This window comes from Lactuca serriola, chromosome 7 (genome assembly GCF_051521515.1).
Source record: "Lactuca serriola cultivar US96UC23 chromosome 7, Lser_US96UC23_V15, whole genome shotgun sequence".
NCBI lineage: Eukaryota > Viridiplantae > Streptophyta > Magnoliopsida > Asterales > Asteraceae > Lactuca > Lactuca serriola.
In genome coordinates, this window is record NC_136414.1 from 64,437,037 (window position 1) to 64,453,482 (window position 16,446).

Consider the following 16,446-nt stretch of genomic DNA (forward strand, 5'->3'; position numbering starts at 1 on the left):
ACACTATATTATAATCTAAATTTATATCTAGAGTTAGCAAACATACATTTGATTGTTATCTAGTAATAACAATCCATTACTAGAAAAACAGCCTTTTACGACGCTCATTGCGCATCGTAAAAGGCTTAGACGACGCGCAAATGCGCGTCAAGGAAGACCTTGTCATAAAGAAAGACGACGCTCATTTACGACGCGCAATTACGACGCGCGTTTACGACACGCAATGCGTATCAAGGAAGGCCCTGTCATAAAGGAAGACGACACGCATTCGTGTGTCGTAACCTTACGACGCACATGTTAATGACACGCAATGCGTATCAAGAAAGCCCCTGTCAAGAAAGGTCATGTCATAAATGAAGATGACAAACATTTTTGCGTATCATAATTTTAAATGTTTAAAAAAATATATTTATAGATTTACTAATTTTCAAATTAAATAATACATTAAAAATCTCATAATAAAAATAAAATACCATAAATAACAAAGATAATTCATTTCACTAATATGTCAAATACAAATAATTATTCCAAAAGTGAGTAAATGTTATAAAAAAATGAACTCATTTATATACAATTGCATCATCTAGCTTACTATGTGCCAACAAATCTCTGTGTGTTTACTTTTGCTTGAGTCTCGTTTCCTCCAAAGCTTCTAGCCATGCCAAAATATGATATCTTGAGTCTCGTTTCAAGAACCAAAATCACCTTCAATTCACTTAACAAAAAACATGATATCTACAACATGTGCAATTTCATTCCAGTTTGCAGGATCTCTTGGTCTGTCTGAAACTTTTCTGCAATTCACTTAACAAAAAACATGCAATGTCTCTTAATTAATGTGGGAGATTAAGAATTAATTAATGTTGCATTGATTGTGGGAAAAAGGGTATTGCTGAATCAAACAGATCTTAGGGCATTTTATTTTTTCCATTAAGTGTTGAATATGATTAATGATGTATGTCTGGAGTTAGTGTTGTATACATAAGACTATCTCTTTTTTAGACTGCATGAATTGCCTGAATGTGAGTAAATGACAATTTTACCCTTCTATGTGACACTTACCTACTGTCTGTTATTGTGTGTAAATTCTAGGCCTTAGAATTTGATATTTGAATATAGGGCAAACATTAAAGTGTGTATGTATTAAGTCAAAAATAAACGCCCCTATAAATCAATGACAAACAGACATAATTCAATCAATTTTTTATAAATTATTACCTTCCATGAACAACAATAGCAGAAACCCCAATTTTTTCAATTCGTCTGGCCAATTCTACATATCTCCAGTTGAGTTCAAGAGGCGTATTTTGCATGTTATTGGTATGCATAAATTCATCTTTAACATTGTCAAAATCTGCATTACAGTATACAAAATGATTTAGCTTCAAGAGACTTTAAACAAACCTCTGCTTCAACCAATGATTTAGCTTCTGGGGGAGTAGGAAATGGGAACTTCGTAATCTGAAACAAGTCAAACAAAAAAAGAAACTCAATGCTACATATGAATGTGATACAATCTCAGACAACTATCATATAAGAAGAAAAAAAATCATACACATTGTCACTAAGGCATATCATCAAACAATTGGTGTGAAATAAATATCTACTTAAATTAGGATTCCTAAGTTTTTTTTATTACGTCTAACTATTCATAAGTAGTAGCATGTGGTTTGATCACGCAGCAACAAAGATTTTAGCACGCCAATTGATCAGGCTTAGACAACAAATAGCCAACCTACAAAGTAGTCGGGCTCAAATGAGGGGCATAGCAACACATACACAAGTAAAATGAGGGAAGTACCTCTATGAATTTTTGGAAGACTAATTGTTCTGATATATGGGAAAAACTTCATATTTCCAAAAATGCCCCTGAAAATGCCCCTCCTCAGGCATCTCCTCCATCAGATGGAATAAGTTCCACTGCTGAAATTCCTTCCTTGCCCTCGACATCAGATATAAATCCACTTGAAGATTGTCCAGCAAGAAGAGGCAGGAATCGGTATAATCTGGGAACATATTAAATAAGAATAACTATTTGGAGAAGAAACTTTGCATAACCAGCCCCTGGTGATGAAAGCCCATTTGGTTGGACGAATAATACAATCATCTGTAGTAGTAGATAAGTTGTTATCTTATATGAGGAACAAACAGCAAAATTAGTGAATATGTAATTAAAAGTAATGTTAAGTAAATTGTTTGGGGGCAACACATTCAGTCTACTCAATCACATTTCAGAAGAAAGCAATCATCAGGTCTTTACATTCTTCAAATTAAATTGAACTTAGTTCATGATAAAAAGTGAAGCATATCCAACAATTTAACTACAGAAAAAGAGAAAATCGTCAGAAGAAGCCAGAAGACATTAAGGCATACCTGTTTAATGCCTCTGATTAAGCTCTATCAAACGAACAATGGGGGAAGTTATAAAAATGTGTGTTTAAATAAGAGGATGGTAAAGGCCTTCCAAGTCTTCTAAGAATTTTCATCTCATCATATGTTAATTTTGGTTGAACTCCAAAGGGGAGAAGCCTGAAGTGTTTCCTGTATCCAGGAACAATTGAGATTTTGAGTGAAGCATAGCCACATAGGGACCAAATTTGTAATTTACTCTTATTTTTATATAAGTAAATGCTATAATCAAATTTTTATACCTGTAAGGACTCCTTTTGAACTTTTCAGCAACTGATATAAGAATCTCTATATACTTATTCCTTCCCTCAGCCTTAGAGTCCAAAATATCAGGGAGGAAGGAAACAAAACAGATGGCAGCTGAACCACATTTCTCTTCCATCACATCCTAAAATGGAAAATTCATGATTTTACTAGGGGCAAAAAGGGAAATCCTGAAAAATTATAAAAGGGATTTGGAAAACTCACTGAGCTAGTCAACTCGATCACTTCAGGAGGAGCAACATTTGTTTCTAGTTGAACAAGGGCAAATGATTGGACTCTCTTTATCTGCACCAAATACTAATATAGTTGGGAACCCTTGTACCTTAAACCTGATCATTAAAGACTGAAAGAAAAAAAAAACATAATCAGTTAGTAATAATAAAAAATAATAATATTGTTTTAGATAAAAAGAATAGAAATTCAAGAATACCTTTTCGTCATCATAGTTCACATGTCCAAGCTTCACCTTTCCTTGTAAATTCTTTGCAGCCTTCTTCCATTCAGGTGCAAGCTTTTTACAATGTCCACACCTAAAAAAAATAACATATATATAAAAAGTTATAGTGCTAAAATATATACTACGTTGAAAGCTGCCTAAAAAAATTTAAATCCAAAAAGTCAAATTAAAATTGTAAACACTAAATTAAAGGGGTTTTTAGTATGATTATGATTATGTGATTCTTTAATGTTAAGAATTAAGATAACTGGATTTAATTTAAACATCTTTACCTGAGCTATGATAGGGTTACTAGCATCATCAAATGGTGTGAATACAAACTCAAACATGTGCTTGACAGATAGCTTCCCAAATAGCAGCTAGTTCTAAGCCAATAGCTATAAGCTGAAAGGGAAAAATCATAAGCCTTTTTCTTGATAGAGAAGATGAAGTCGATATATGAATGAGAAATTGCCTGCCTTGTTATTTGTTGAACGACTGAAGAAATAGGGTAGGGTAGAAACATCCTTTTCATACCTTAGTGCAATCACACCTTGGGCTTGTAAAATCGGGGTTCTTCCCTTGGAAACTTGAAGAAAAAAAAAAGAGGAATACAATATCGCGTGAAAGGTAGGTGTCTTGAATACATAAGTAAAAAACCTAGAACAGATAGGCTAAGCAAGTAGAGAAACAAGAGATCAGTGCATTTTTTTGGAGTAAAAGATAGTAGTTGGAGATCGAGATCTGGAAAGGGGAGGAAAGAGCAATGAGGGAACTGACCTAGAAATTGGTGAGGATGATGATGAGGAAGCAACGACTAATAGAACTGATCGCAAATGAATCCACGATGACTAATAGATTGGGAGCCAGAGCCACCACTAGCACCAATACCGCCACCGGTAATCTAGAAAATCGCACCAGAACCTCCATTGCTTTTTCCAACGACGCCTTCAACAAAACCGTAACGTGTCCGACGACCATCACCACCGGAGAAGACGTCGAACATCAATGAGAAAATCAACACCAACAGGAATGAAATTAGATAATTAACCTTTTTCCTCCTCCTCATCCTCGTTGTTTTCCCCAAATTCCTCCTCACCATAACCTCCGATCAAAAAAAGCCCTAGCTATGTTGTGCAGACTTAAAGAGTCGATGTGGGTTGGAGGTAGTGGAGGTGGGTGAGGGGCGGAGACGAAGGAGATGAGATAGATGTTAGAGAACAGATCGATACGAATGTAGGAGAAAAAGCGGGGTTCAAATTTTTTTGGGATTTCATTTTCCTTCTTAGAAGAGAAGAGAGACGCGCGTTCCTTAAAAAAAAATATAAAGCAACATTCACAGAGGGCGCACATTTTTTATAAAGTGTCCTCCGTGTTTTTAATTTTTTTACATGAGACACTAATTTAACGGCACGCAATAATGCGTGACCTAAATCCTAAATTTTTTTGAAGAGATGACACATTTTTAATGTCACTCTCTTTTGCGTAACATAAAACAACGAGTGTCGTGATTTGCGCGTCGTAAAAGGGCCTTTTTCTTGTAGTGATCCAAATCATGCGTGTTGTTGAAGCTTCGAAAGCAAGCACCATAAGTGTCGTGCCTCTAATGGTTAACACCCAAAAATAGCAAGAGGATAAGAGAGGAGAGATGAGAATGGGAGAGCAAATTTTCGGCTTTCTCTTCTAACGATATCATGGCCAAAAATCACAAAGTGTAGAGGCCTATTTATAGTGCGGATAGGATGCCTTGGATAACCCTAATTTGAATATAATATTATTAGTTCAAATGTGGTAATTATCCACCTCCTTAATTATCCATATGGGATAATCTAGAAGCCCTAATTATCATAGGAATTTCATCCATACCCTTCCCTAGGAAGGTTCTGGAACCTCTTGCTCAACTATTGAACAATTGCACTTTAGCCTCTACACTTTTAATTAATTCCTTTAATCCCAAAACTAATTCCAAATTAATTTTTGATTAAATATTAATTAAATAATATGATTTCTAATTAATATATCATTTTCATAATACATTAATAAATCATTCATTTCAATTTATTAATAAAATAATAAATCCATCATCTTTCTCCAAATGTCATCCTGTCTATTTGCTAGTTTTCAGGGCAACCGAAAAGGACTATGCTACTATCAGTTGAATTATATACCAAATATAGTTATGGGCTTAGACACCTAATCCAACAGTCTCCCACTTGGATAAGTCTAGTAACTATAGTTTCCAGTATAACTTCAAAACCTGATTAGCAAATTGTAGCTCCCAAAAGCCGCTGTCGAACTCTGACCCAGTCAGTTACGTGTCCTAAGATAAGTGATCAAATATTCTTCCGTTCTACAAGATATCGTATGAACATGAGACTTGGATTATAATCAATGTCTCTGCCCAATATTTGTTTCCCGATTTCTGATTTATGACGACTGAAATCAAACTACTAATTGAACACAACAATTTAGTCCAGGCTTGGCCAAGCGCTTTAGATGTCATCATCAAATCATCGAAGGGCACACATATATCGCTTTTCCCATTAGGGTAAAAGGAACGGATAAACTTCGACTTATATGCTTGCACTATTTATTCATCAAATCATGCACAACAATACGTTTTATAACATCAAGTTACTGATGTATTTACGTATTATCAAAGCACAACTAACTTGTAAACAGCAACTCATATATCTCGGTTTGAAGAATATAAGATATTAGCGTCTCAAAATTACTCCTGATAAAATCCATTAAGTAATTCTCTTATCGTGGGTTTATCCGATACTTAAAATCCCCATTTTCAAGTACTCATGAACATTGCCACAAAACCATTTCTATGTCTAATCCTCATAGACAATATATAATTCAATTCATGACAGTCTTAATTTTCTACTTACTTCCAAAAGCATGATCAATTGTGGATGTTTGAATAATCCAATTATTCGGGAAGCAAAACATGCAAAGTGAAACACAATAATAACCTGATTAACTATGGTCTCAAAACTATTGAATATAAATAAAACTCTTATTATTTAATCACAATATTAGTTAGACTTTATTCATCATATAATGTTTCGAGTAATCAACTAAACACTTGAATTTAATCATCAATCATGCCATGTTATAAACATGCATACTATATCTCTCTATGGTCCTTCATTTGTGAATAGATCGATTGGACACTATAGCAATGATGCTCATTTCACAATTCCAAATTCTTGTCACTACTAAAAGTGTTAGAATTCTAACTTTACATGCAATGTCTCTTTGTGATGTTTCTGCTCCAAAGTCACAAAGACTTAGCCAACGATATTACAAAACGTTCCGTTGAAACTTGCTACTAAACAATTTCATGGTAACGAAGTCTCGAATTCAAAATAAATTCATTGAATACCTTTATTGCATTAAAGTTTCTAACTCACATGTAAATTTTAATTATAAATTCTTACTATGGAAACATTTCCATATGACCATATGACCATCAATTTTTATCAAGAATCATCCCAATCTAAAACATGTCACTATGGTCCTTCCAACCAATGCTATACTTCCAACTGTCTAGAAGCAACCAATCATTTGGTATAACCTTAGAATGTTCTTGACATTTGTTTAACAACTTTAGTCACATTTGGTTCTCGTCCTTTTCCCTCTCAATGCCCTAGGCATTTGGAAAATCAGAACAAGTAAATATTATAGCATATGTAATCAATCCTATATCCAAAACATATGGGATTCGATACATAATGTCTTACATAAAGACATGATATTTGATCAGCCTCTTGCTATAATATTTCCATATATTGAATTTCCTATGTTGAATCATTTCAACACGATATCCATATATGTCCATGACTAAGTTCTTTCAAACCTTTCAATTAAACTATCAGGTTTCAAACGAAGTATGGGCGCCCTCTCCCTAAATATTGTTATAGCGAAATTTTTTTTAAATATTGCAACTTGCAAATTGAAAACTTTGTTTCCTACAATTTGTATTGCAAAATTGCAGTAATTAGCATAACAATTATGCTTCCACTAGCATAACACTTATGCTTTCACCTGCATATCGATTATGCTCCCACTAGCTTCAACATGTACCCAAAATTCAGTTGGACTTCCAGAAATCAACAATATTGAATTTCTTACTAAAGTTCAGATTTCTGGTACGTGATGCTTCGATAAGTCTTCAACTAGAGTTCTCAAGCATATACACCTTCATTAAATATCATATGTGTGTGTGTGTTCAAAACCCTTTAAGAACTTATAACTATAAGTCCTGAACGTTCAAACTATTTCTTGCCATTTCTCACACTTAGAGATATGAAAAGGGATGCCTTAATCATATTGTGAATTTGAGAATGCAATTAAAACAACCACTAACCAAAATGATATTTCTCAAATCCTTAAAATCTACTAGCTAACGTTTTTCCTCGTAATCATTTTCATGAATTAGAGTGAAACCTTTTGCTACCTAGATTTTATGGTGTATGTGTTCTCATCCATGTGAATCCATCATTTCCAACCTATAAGCATAAGATAAGGTTTTTGATAAATTCAAATTTATCTTTCATGGACTGAACTTTACTTATTCTTAATTTCTTGCCTTCTGGTAGCACAAGGGCCCACCAGTGCTTCCGGGTTGTTTAAGTAGCTCACTTCCATTGACCAATGTACTATCACTGACCAACGTGTCATGCCTTTTGCAGTCAAATAAGAACTATAGAACTCATAAGCATTTCCAACTCAACTGGAAGATGCATAGAAACAAGATTGTGTCAACTTAACATGATAGGTTATCAACCTCAGGTCGTGTGCTAGTGATAACTAAAAGGTTTATTCTTGGTTGCCTCCTAAAACTCTTCAAGATCAATAAGGCTCCTATTGAATTCTTGACATATAAGTTTTTCTTTTAAGGAACATTCCTCGACAAGCAAACACAAATATACAAAAGTTAGTGTGGATTCTTTTCAAGAAAACACTTCATTGAATTGGTCTTAGTGCATCCTTTGTTTTTAACCAAAAAATCACAACTTCCAATTCTAATGTGCCAGAGTAATAAAACATTATTACTCCACATTTCATGAGGTGTTATAAACCTATTTAGTAGGAAGGAAGCTTCAAGATACAATTTGTAGTTATTAGAGTATGACTCTAAAACTTGATTGGAAACGAAACATGACTCATCTCTCGATTAAACCATTTCAACAATATTTGATTCCTCTTCTTAGCCAAACAATTGTTCTAAGATGTTCTTCGAGGATCAATTGTGACATGGTTCCATAATCATTAAGCTGATCATAAAACATGATACTAAAGTACTCTCCTTTCCTTTTAAATTGGAGAAACCTTTATGTTTCTGCCTAATAGATTCTTCTTATTTGTTCTGACACTATGTGAAACTTTTCAAAGCTGTTAGAATTATGCTTAGTCTTATACACACATCCATGTTTACTGAAAGCATCAGTAAATCATGATGAATAAAGTTATCGTCCTTTGTGGTGGATCTGAATAGTCCACATCAATGTGTACTAGATCCTTCAGCCCTTCACTTGACTCACATAAACATGTGATCAACGAATTAGTTATAATCTTCAAAAGATCAAGATTCTCATACATCACACAGTTCGAATTGCATGACTCCAAGTTTCTATCCAATTGAAATTTGGGTGATGAGTATTCTTTTTTCACTTGGTCAATTATGACATTACCATAAATGATATAACTAAGAATCATATCCTCTTTCAACATTGTGAGTAATAGAAATGTAACCACCGGTTCTCATAAATGCCATTGCAAGGAAATATAAAGTAAATAAATCAAAATTTCACTTTTATTGATAATAAGCGGAGAATTTTGTCCTTACATTGCAAATATATGAAAACGATGTTTCTAGATATTTCATAAACAATCTGTTAATCTATCATAACTCCTAAGCAGTAGCTTCCAAAATCTGATCATCAAACCATGCGACCGAAATCCATCTCTCACAATCATATTCAACATACTCTTCTTAAGTTTCCTTCTTTCTCTTAGATTCTTCAAAACATCAAAATGTGACCATCACATCATATATTAAGAATCTATGAATAAGAACTTAATAAAATAATGGACTTAGATAGTCGATGTATCTGAAGTAGAGTGATACGACTTGAATTTACCATCTCTAAGATCTTTCAGGTAGTTAGGGCAGTTTTGCATCCAATTTCCCTTCAATTGGAAATCGAAACATATGGACTCCTTAGGACCAACACATGGAACTATCTCAAAATTATCCTTTCTCTTTACCATATGGTCAAACAGTTTGACCTTGGTCAATCCCTTTCCGTCGGGAAGAGAAACCTTTTTTGGACTACCATTGTTGCCATTATCAATGTCCATGGAAATTTGGGAGACAGATCCTTCAAACACTTTTTCTTTGACTTGTGCTTTTAATCATTTCTAGATCAATTAAGGTCGCATCGTGGTCCCTCATATAGTAGTCTTTAATGAACTGTCTATATGATTCAGGAAGCGAAAAGTAGAACCAAGTCAATGGCCAATGCCCTTGGGAATACGACACCCAACATCCCCAATCTGTCGATGTACGATTTCATTATCAGAACATGCGTACACACAGACTTTTCTATCTAGATGTTTACATGCCAACATGGCTTGAGTGACTTCGTATTTTTCAGCTTGAAGGAAACATGACTTGGGGAGAGTCATTGGAGGAGGAGGAGGAGGGAGAGTTGAATAAGCGTGATCTCAAGTTCCACCATTGCTCGAAGAAGGTAACATTCTTTCACCTTGATCAACATGTGGAAGATCATTTTCAGATAGAGGAAAAACATTTCCAGAAGGACGAGGAAGACCATTGTTGTCTAAACTTGACATCTATAATATGAGAAAAGAGAATTTAAGTTAGTCGAATTATTAATCCTTAATTATTAACCCACAAATTTAAATTAAGGCTAGGATCCATGTTTTTGATTCGAACTTTGAAGAAGGATGTCGTAATCAAATCTATTTTAGGTAGGTAAAGCATTTACCAATTTCAATCTAATGAAACTCCAAGATCTTTTGAGATTCATTGAACTATTCAATGGTATGTTTAATCTCTATTATGCTCTCACTTTGTGACTGGGGTGCCGAGGATCATAACAAGATGTGAATAATCATGAAAATTAGCTTAGTACTCTCGATGTCATTTATCATCTAATTAATGTGCCAGTTAGCCACGCACGCTCCATCAATCAATGATAATTTACGAGGTGCCACCCTTTAGTAGTACATATTAGTGTGTCGGTTAACCACACACGCTCCACTAACGACTAATAAAGTGTGACGTGCAACTTCATGGATTTGCATCAAATTCACATTTTTCCTAAAGTAACTAAGAGTGGGATTTTTAGAAAATTGTTTGCTACTTTATATCATTATACTTTTAATGAGATTGTGTCCTATCAAACTCGTTCGGCTAACGACCCTCCACCATACAAGAGAGCGGTGGGTAAGAATGGATACCCATTGACGGTCATTTTATAGGCTGCTTCCTTAAATACCCCTTATAGTATGGCTTCGTGAATGAGGCGTACTAGCGGTTTGACTGACTTTTAATTCTTATACGTATAATATATACTAAACTTTTAATTATATACATAGTATAAGGTATATTTTAAAACATTTTAAAATACTAAGGGTTTTGATCCTTTAATAAATTAAACTTTTAATTTAATTAAATTTAAACCAATTTATGGATTTTTATAATTATCTTTTAATTAATCACTTAATTAAATTAATAAAGAAACCCATAAGGATGTATTTTAAACTTTTCAAAATACTTGGGTTTTTAATCTTTTAAAATTTGAAATTAAAATAATTAATTTAAATTTATAAGAAATTGATTTAATAATTCTCTATTAATTAAACCTTTAATTAATTTCTTAAATCAAATAAGGATTAGCCAATTAAATTAATCAAATAATTTAACCTAATCCACTCCCCCAAAATTTCGAAAATCATGAGAGGGATCTTATAAAATCTTGCTATTATCTTAACAAACAAGTAAGAAGATAATTACCAAAAATATGAAGTCCCACCAAAACCGTAATTTCCAATATTTGGCAAATCTTAGGGAGGAAGGCAAGGATTTCAAATCCTTGCCATAATTCGAAAATTCAATGGGTTAGGAAACCCTAAAATCGAAATCTTGTAGGCCTAGGGAAAGGGTTACAACCCTTTTTCAAATCTTCAAAATCTAGGGTTAGGAAACCATAAATTGCAAAAACCCTAAGTCCAAAGGGTTTAATTGTCATAAACCCTAATTGATCAAATCCAACCAATTGTATCATATTCAATAGAAAAAAACCTAAGGCTTTGTTACAAAAGGGTTTTGAGCATTACAGCATTCCTATGGTGCACATGCAACCCTAATTGCTTTGGATCTAGGTTTTTCTCAAGTTATACAGGCATAATAATTTTCCAACGCAAAACCCTAATCTAGCATACATATTTTCGAAATCAATAACTAAACTAAAGTTAGAAAAACACCTTTCCTTATTGATTGGTTGATCTTGACATTTAAGAGCTTGGTGTCTCAATTGTTGCACCTCTAATGGAGTCACAAACACCACAAGAAATGGATGAACACAAGAGCTAGGGTTCTCTTAGAAGCATAGGGGGCCGAATTTTGTAAGCCATGAGGTCTATTTATACTTGTGGCGACTAGGTTTTTAAGTGAAACCGTAATTTGACTGCTTAATCCTTAAGCAGCCCATGGACTCCTTCTAGAATACTCCTTGGATGAATTCTCTATGGGCTTCCCATAGATTTCGTCCAACCTTATTCCAAGGTGATCCATCAACCCAATTGCAACTATTAGTGATTTGCAATATCAGTATCCGTTCTTTTAATCGGTCTATTTTGATCACTAAATTGATTCCAAATTAAATTTTGATCGATACTAAATAATATGATTTCTCAATTAATATATTACTATTATAATATATTAATAAATCATTTATCAACCTCTTTCTCATAATTCATCTTGTTATGTTGCTATGGTGAAGGCAACCCAAAAGGACCATGCTACTATCGGGTTAAGTACATACCAATTATAGTTATGGGCTTAGACACCAAATCCAATAGTCTCCCACTTGGCAAGTCTAATAACTATAACTACAAGTATGAATTCAAAATCCGATTAGCAATCGTAGCTCTCAAAAGCCACTGTCAAACTCTGACCTAGTCAATGACGCGTCCTTTAGATAAGGGATCATTTAATCCTCCGTTCTTCAAGATATCATATGCAGAAACACATGGAACATAATCATTCTCAATGTCCAACAATTTGTTTCCCGAATTCTGATTTATTTGACATAGAACTTAATTGAACATATCAATTCAGTCCTGACCGGGCCCGACACATAAGTCAACACAAAATCATCGAGGGGCCCAAGATATCGCTTCTACCCTCTTAGGATAAAAGGGAAATATAAATTTGACTTATATGCATGTACTATTTACTCATCAAATTGTACCCAACAACCCGTTTTATAACATCAAGTTACTGATGCGTTTATGCAATATCAATGCACAACCGAGTTGTAAACAACAAATCAAGTATCCCGGTTTAAAGATTATACGATATTATCGTCTCACAATCACTCGTGATAAATTCCATGAAGTGATTCATATGAGCATGGGTTTAATCCAATACCCAAATCATATTTCAAGAGCACTCATGAATGTTGCAACAAACTTTTGCTATGTCTAAACACTTAGACAATCTAAAAACCAATTCATGACAGTCTAACCTCATAACTTACTCCCAAAGTATGATCGACCGTGGATAATTTGAACAATCTAATTATTCTGGAAGTAAAACATGCAAAAGTGAAACAATCGTAAACAATTGGAACAAGATAGTAAACTTTACTCATAAATAAATCTCCATTACTTAATCATCAAATGTCAATTAAAATTATATATTACAAGTTTCCAAACATCTATTTAACAACTAAAACTAATATCTTCCTTCAGACCAATGCTCCTCGCATGTTGTAATCACTTAACCCTGCTCAGACCTTTCGTGAGGGGATCTAATGGATTCTCCTTTAACTATGCCCTCTTGACTATGAGGAGTCCTTCTTCTACCCGATGTCTGATGAAGTCGTATTTTCTGTCGATGTGTCTAGATCTACCATCATCCCTTGGTTCCTTGTTTAAGGCAACCGCTCCTTCGTTATCACAGAAAATCTCCATAGGCTCCTTAATGGCTGGTATAACTCCAAGGTCACCGATGAAGTTCTTCAACCATATTTCCTCCTTCGACGCTTCGCTCGCTGCTATGTACTCTGATTCACACATCCACGGTCTCCTGCTTGGAACTTTTCCAAATAATCGCTCATCCCTTTAGGGTAAATACCCAGCCTGACTGAGAGCATAAGTTATCTCTGTCTGTCTAAAAGCTGGCGTCACTGTACCCTGTCACTCTCAAGTCATCACTCCCACCTAGTGTAAGGACCCGGTCCTTAGTCCTTCGCATGTACTTAAGAATGTTCTTCACTGCAGTCCAATGAGCTCTACCCGGGTTCCCTTGATATCGGCTAACCATACTTAACGCAAAAGCCACATCAGTGTGAGTACATGTCATAGCGTACATGATCGATCCAACCGTGGAAGCATATGGCAATCGAATCAATTCCGCTATCTCGACATCTGTACTCGAACTCTGAGTCTTACTCAACTTGGTATTGCTTTGGAATGACAGTTCCCCTTTCTTGGAATTCTCCATGCTAAAACGTTTTAGCACCTTGTCCAAGTAAGTACTTTGACTAAGTCCTATTAGTCTCCTACTCCTGTTTCTCAATATCCTTATCCCCAGAATATAAGCAACTTGTCCTAGATCCTTCATAGCGAAACACGTCCCAAGCCAGGACTTAACCTCCTGCAAGGTCGGGATGTCGTTTCCTATGAGTAGTATCTCATCAACATATAAATATAGAAATCTAACTATACCCCCACTCGCCTTGACATACACACATAATTCATCCTTGCTTCTCGAAAATCCAAACTCTTTGACTTTCTCAACGAAACAAAGATTCCATCTGCGAGACGCTTGTTTCAATCCATAAATTGATTTCTCAAGTTTGGACACTCTATTAGGGTATTTGGCATCCACAAAACCTTCTGGCTGACACATGTGAACATCTTCAACCAGTTTCCCATTAATGAAAGTGGTTTTGACATCCATCTGCCAAATTTCATAATCATGAAATGCAACGATGGCAAACATAACCCTAATAGACTTGATCTTGGCCACTGGTGAGAAGGTCTCATCATAGTTAACCCAGGGTTTGAGTAAATCCTTTTGCAACCAATCGTGCCTTGAATGTACACACTTTCCAATCTATGTCGGTCTTCTTCTTGAAGATAATCTTGCACCCAATTGTCTTATGACCCAGAACATTGTCAACCAAGTTCCAAACTTAATTGTCATACATGTACTGAATCTCGTTGTCCATAGCCTCCTTCCACATTGCAGACTTTGGGCCCGCCATGGCTTCCTTGTAGTTGTTAGGTTCATCCAAATTTATCAGCGTACTATTAATGATAAACGTATCACCTTTAGCAGTTATATGGAAACCATAGAACACAGGGGGAACACTAACTCTACTGGAACGTCTTAGAGGAAAGGACTAGTAAACTGGTTCAACAGGAATCTCTTCCTCAAGTTAAGTGCTAGTGTTAGAGGTTCTTTCATCACTTGACTCTTGAAGCTCTTCAAGATCAATTTGCCTCCCACTGTCCTCTTGGCATATAAGTTCTCTCTTTCGGAAAACCCCTATCCTTGCTAAAAAGACCACGTTGTCACTTGGTCTGTAGAAAAGATATCCAAAAGACTTTTGTGGGTAGCTGATGAAAATACACCGATCACTCTGAGGTTCAAGCTTGTCGTGAGTCTCTTGTCTTACGAAAGTCTCGCAACCCCAAACCTAGATATGTGCTAACGAGGGAACCTTCCTTGTCCACATCTCGTGAGGTGTTTTGACAACCTTCTTAGTTAGGACTAGATTAAGTATATGGGCGGCAGTCTCTAAGGCATATCCCCAAAATGAGATGGGTAACGAAGCTCAACCCATCATGGAACGAACCATGTCCAACAAGGTTTGATTGCACCTCTCAGCCACACCATTGAGCTGCGGTGTCCTAGGCGGCGCCAATTGTGAAACAATTCCATATTCCTTAAGATAGTCGTGGAACTTGATAGTAAGATACTCACCACCCGTATCGGATCTGAGCACCTTTATCTTCCTACGCAATTGATTCTCCACTTCTTCTTTTAACTCTTTGAACTTTTCAAAGGTTTCCGACTTGTGCTTGATTAAGTAGGTATACCCATATCTGCTATAATCGTCGGTGAACGTAACATAGAAGGTTTAGCATCCCTTGTGGTGGATCTAAAGGGCCCACACACATCGGTGTGTATGAGATCTAACAATCCCTCACCTCTTTCGCATGTACCAGTGAAAGTTGATTTAGTTGTCTTTCCAAGTAAACTAGATTTGTAGGTGTCATCCGACTTTAGGTCAAAAGACTCCAACACTCCATCCTTTTGGAGTTGGGCTATGCGCTTCTTGTTGACATGTGCAAGATGAAAATTCCACAAGCATGCCTTGTCTAAATCATTAGACGAATTGATATGCAACACATTATTCCCATAAGTTGTCTACAACCATCACAGTTTCATATACACAATTACAAGGTAATGCTTCAAAATATAAAGTACCATTATAGAAAGAATTAGTAGAACCAATTTCATTATTAAATGAAAATCTAAAACCCTGTCTGCACAAACCATGAAAATAAATAATATTCCTCATCATTTCTGACGAGCATCAACAGCCATTCAACTCTAAACCTAACCAACTATTAAGCACTAAAGACTAAATCCCAGTCTTGGTGATAGGCCCGTTATCAGGTTTATCTTACCATGCTCCATATCCCTACTTCTTCTTAGTCATTGCAAATCAGAACAAATGTGAAAACCACATCTTGTATCAAGGACCCAAGAACTAGCATGTGATGAGTTATTAGATTGAATAGTATAAATACCTACGAAGGAGGGTTTTATCTTCCCATAATTGATGTCCTACAAGTATTTTGGGAAACTTGTTTTCCAATGCCCCTTCTCGTGACAGTAGAAGCACGTTGCTTCTTTAGGATCAGATGGGGGAGTTGCAGAACTAGCTTTACCTTTGGATCCATTTGAGGAGGATCCATCATGGGACTTTACCTTGTGGCTCTTAGAGGGAGCTTTCATCTTCTTCCCTTTCCCATGTCCTATAGTGAGGACGGGG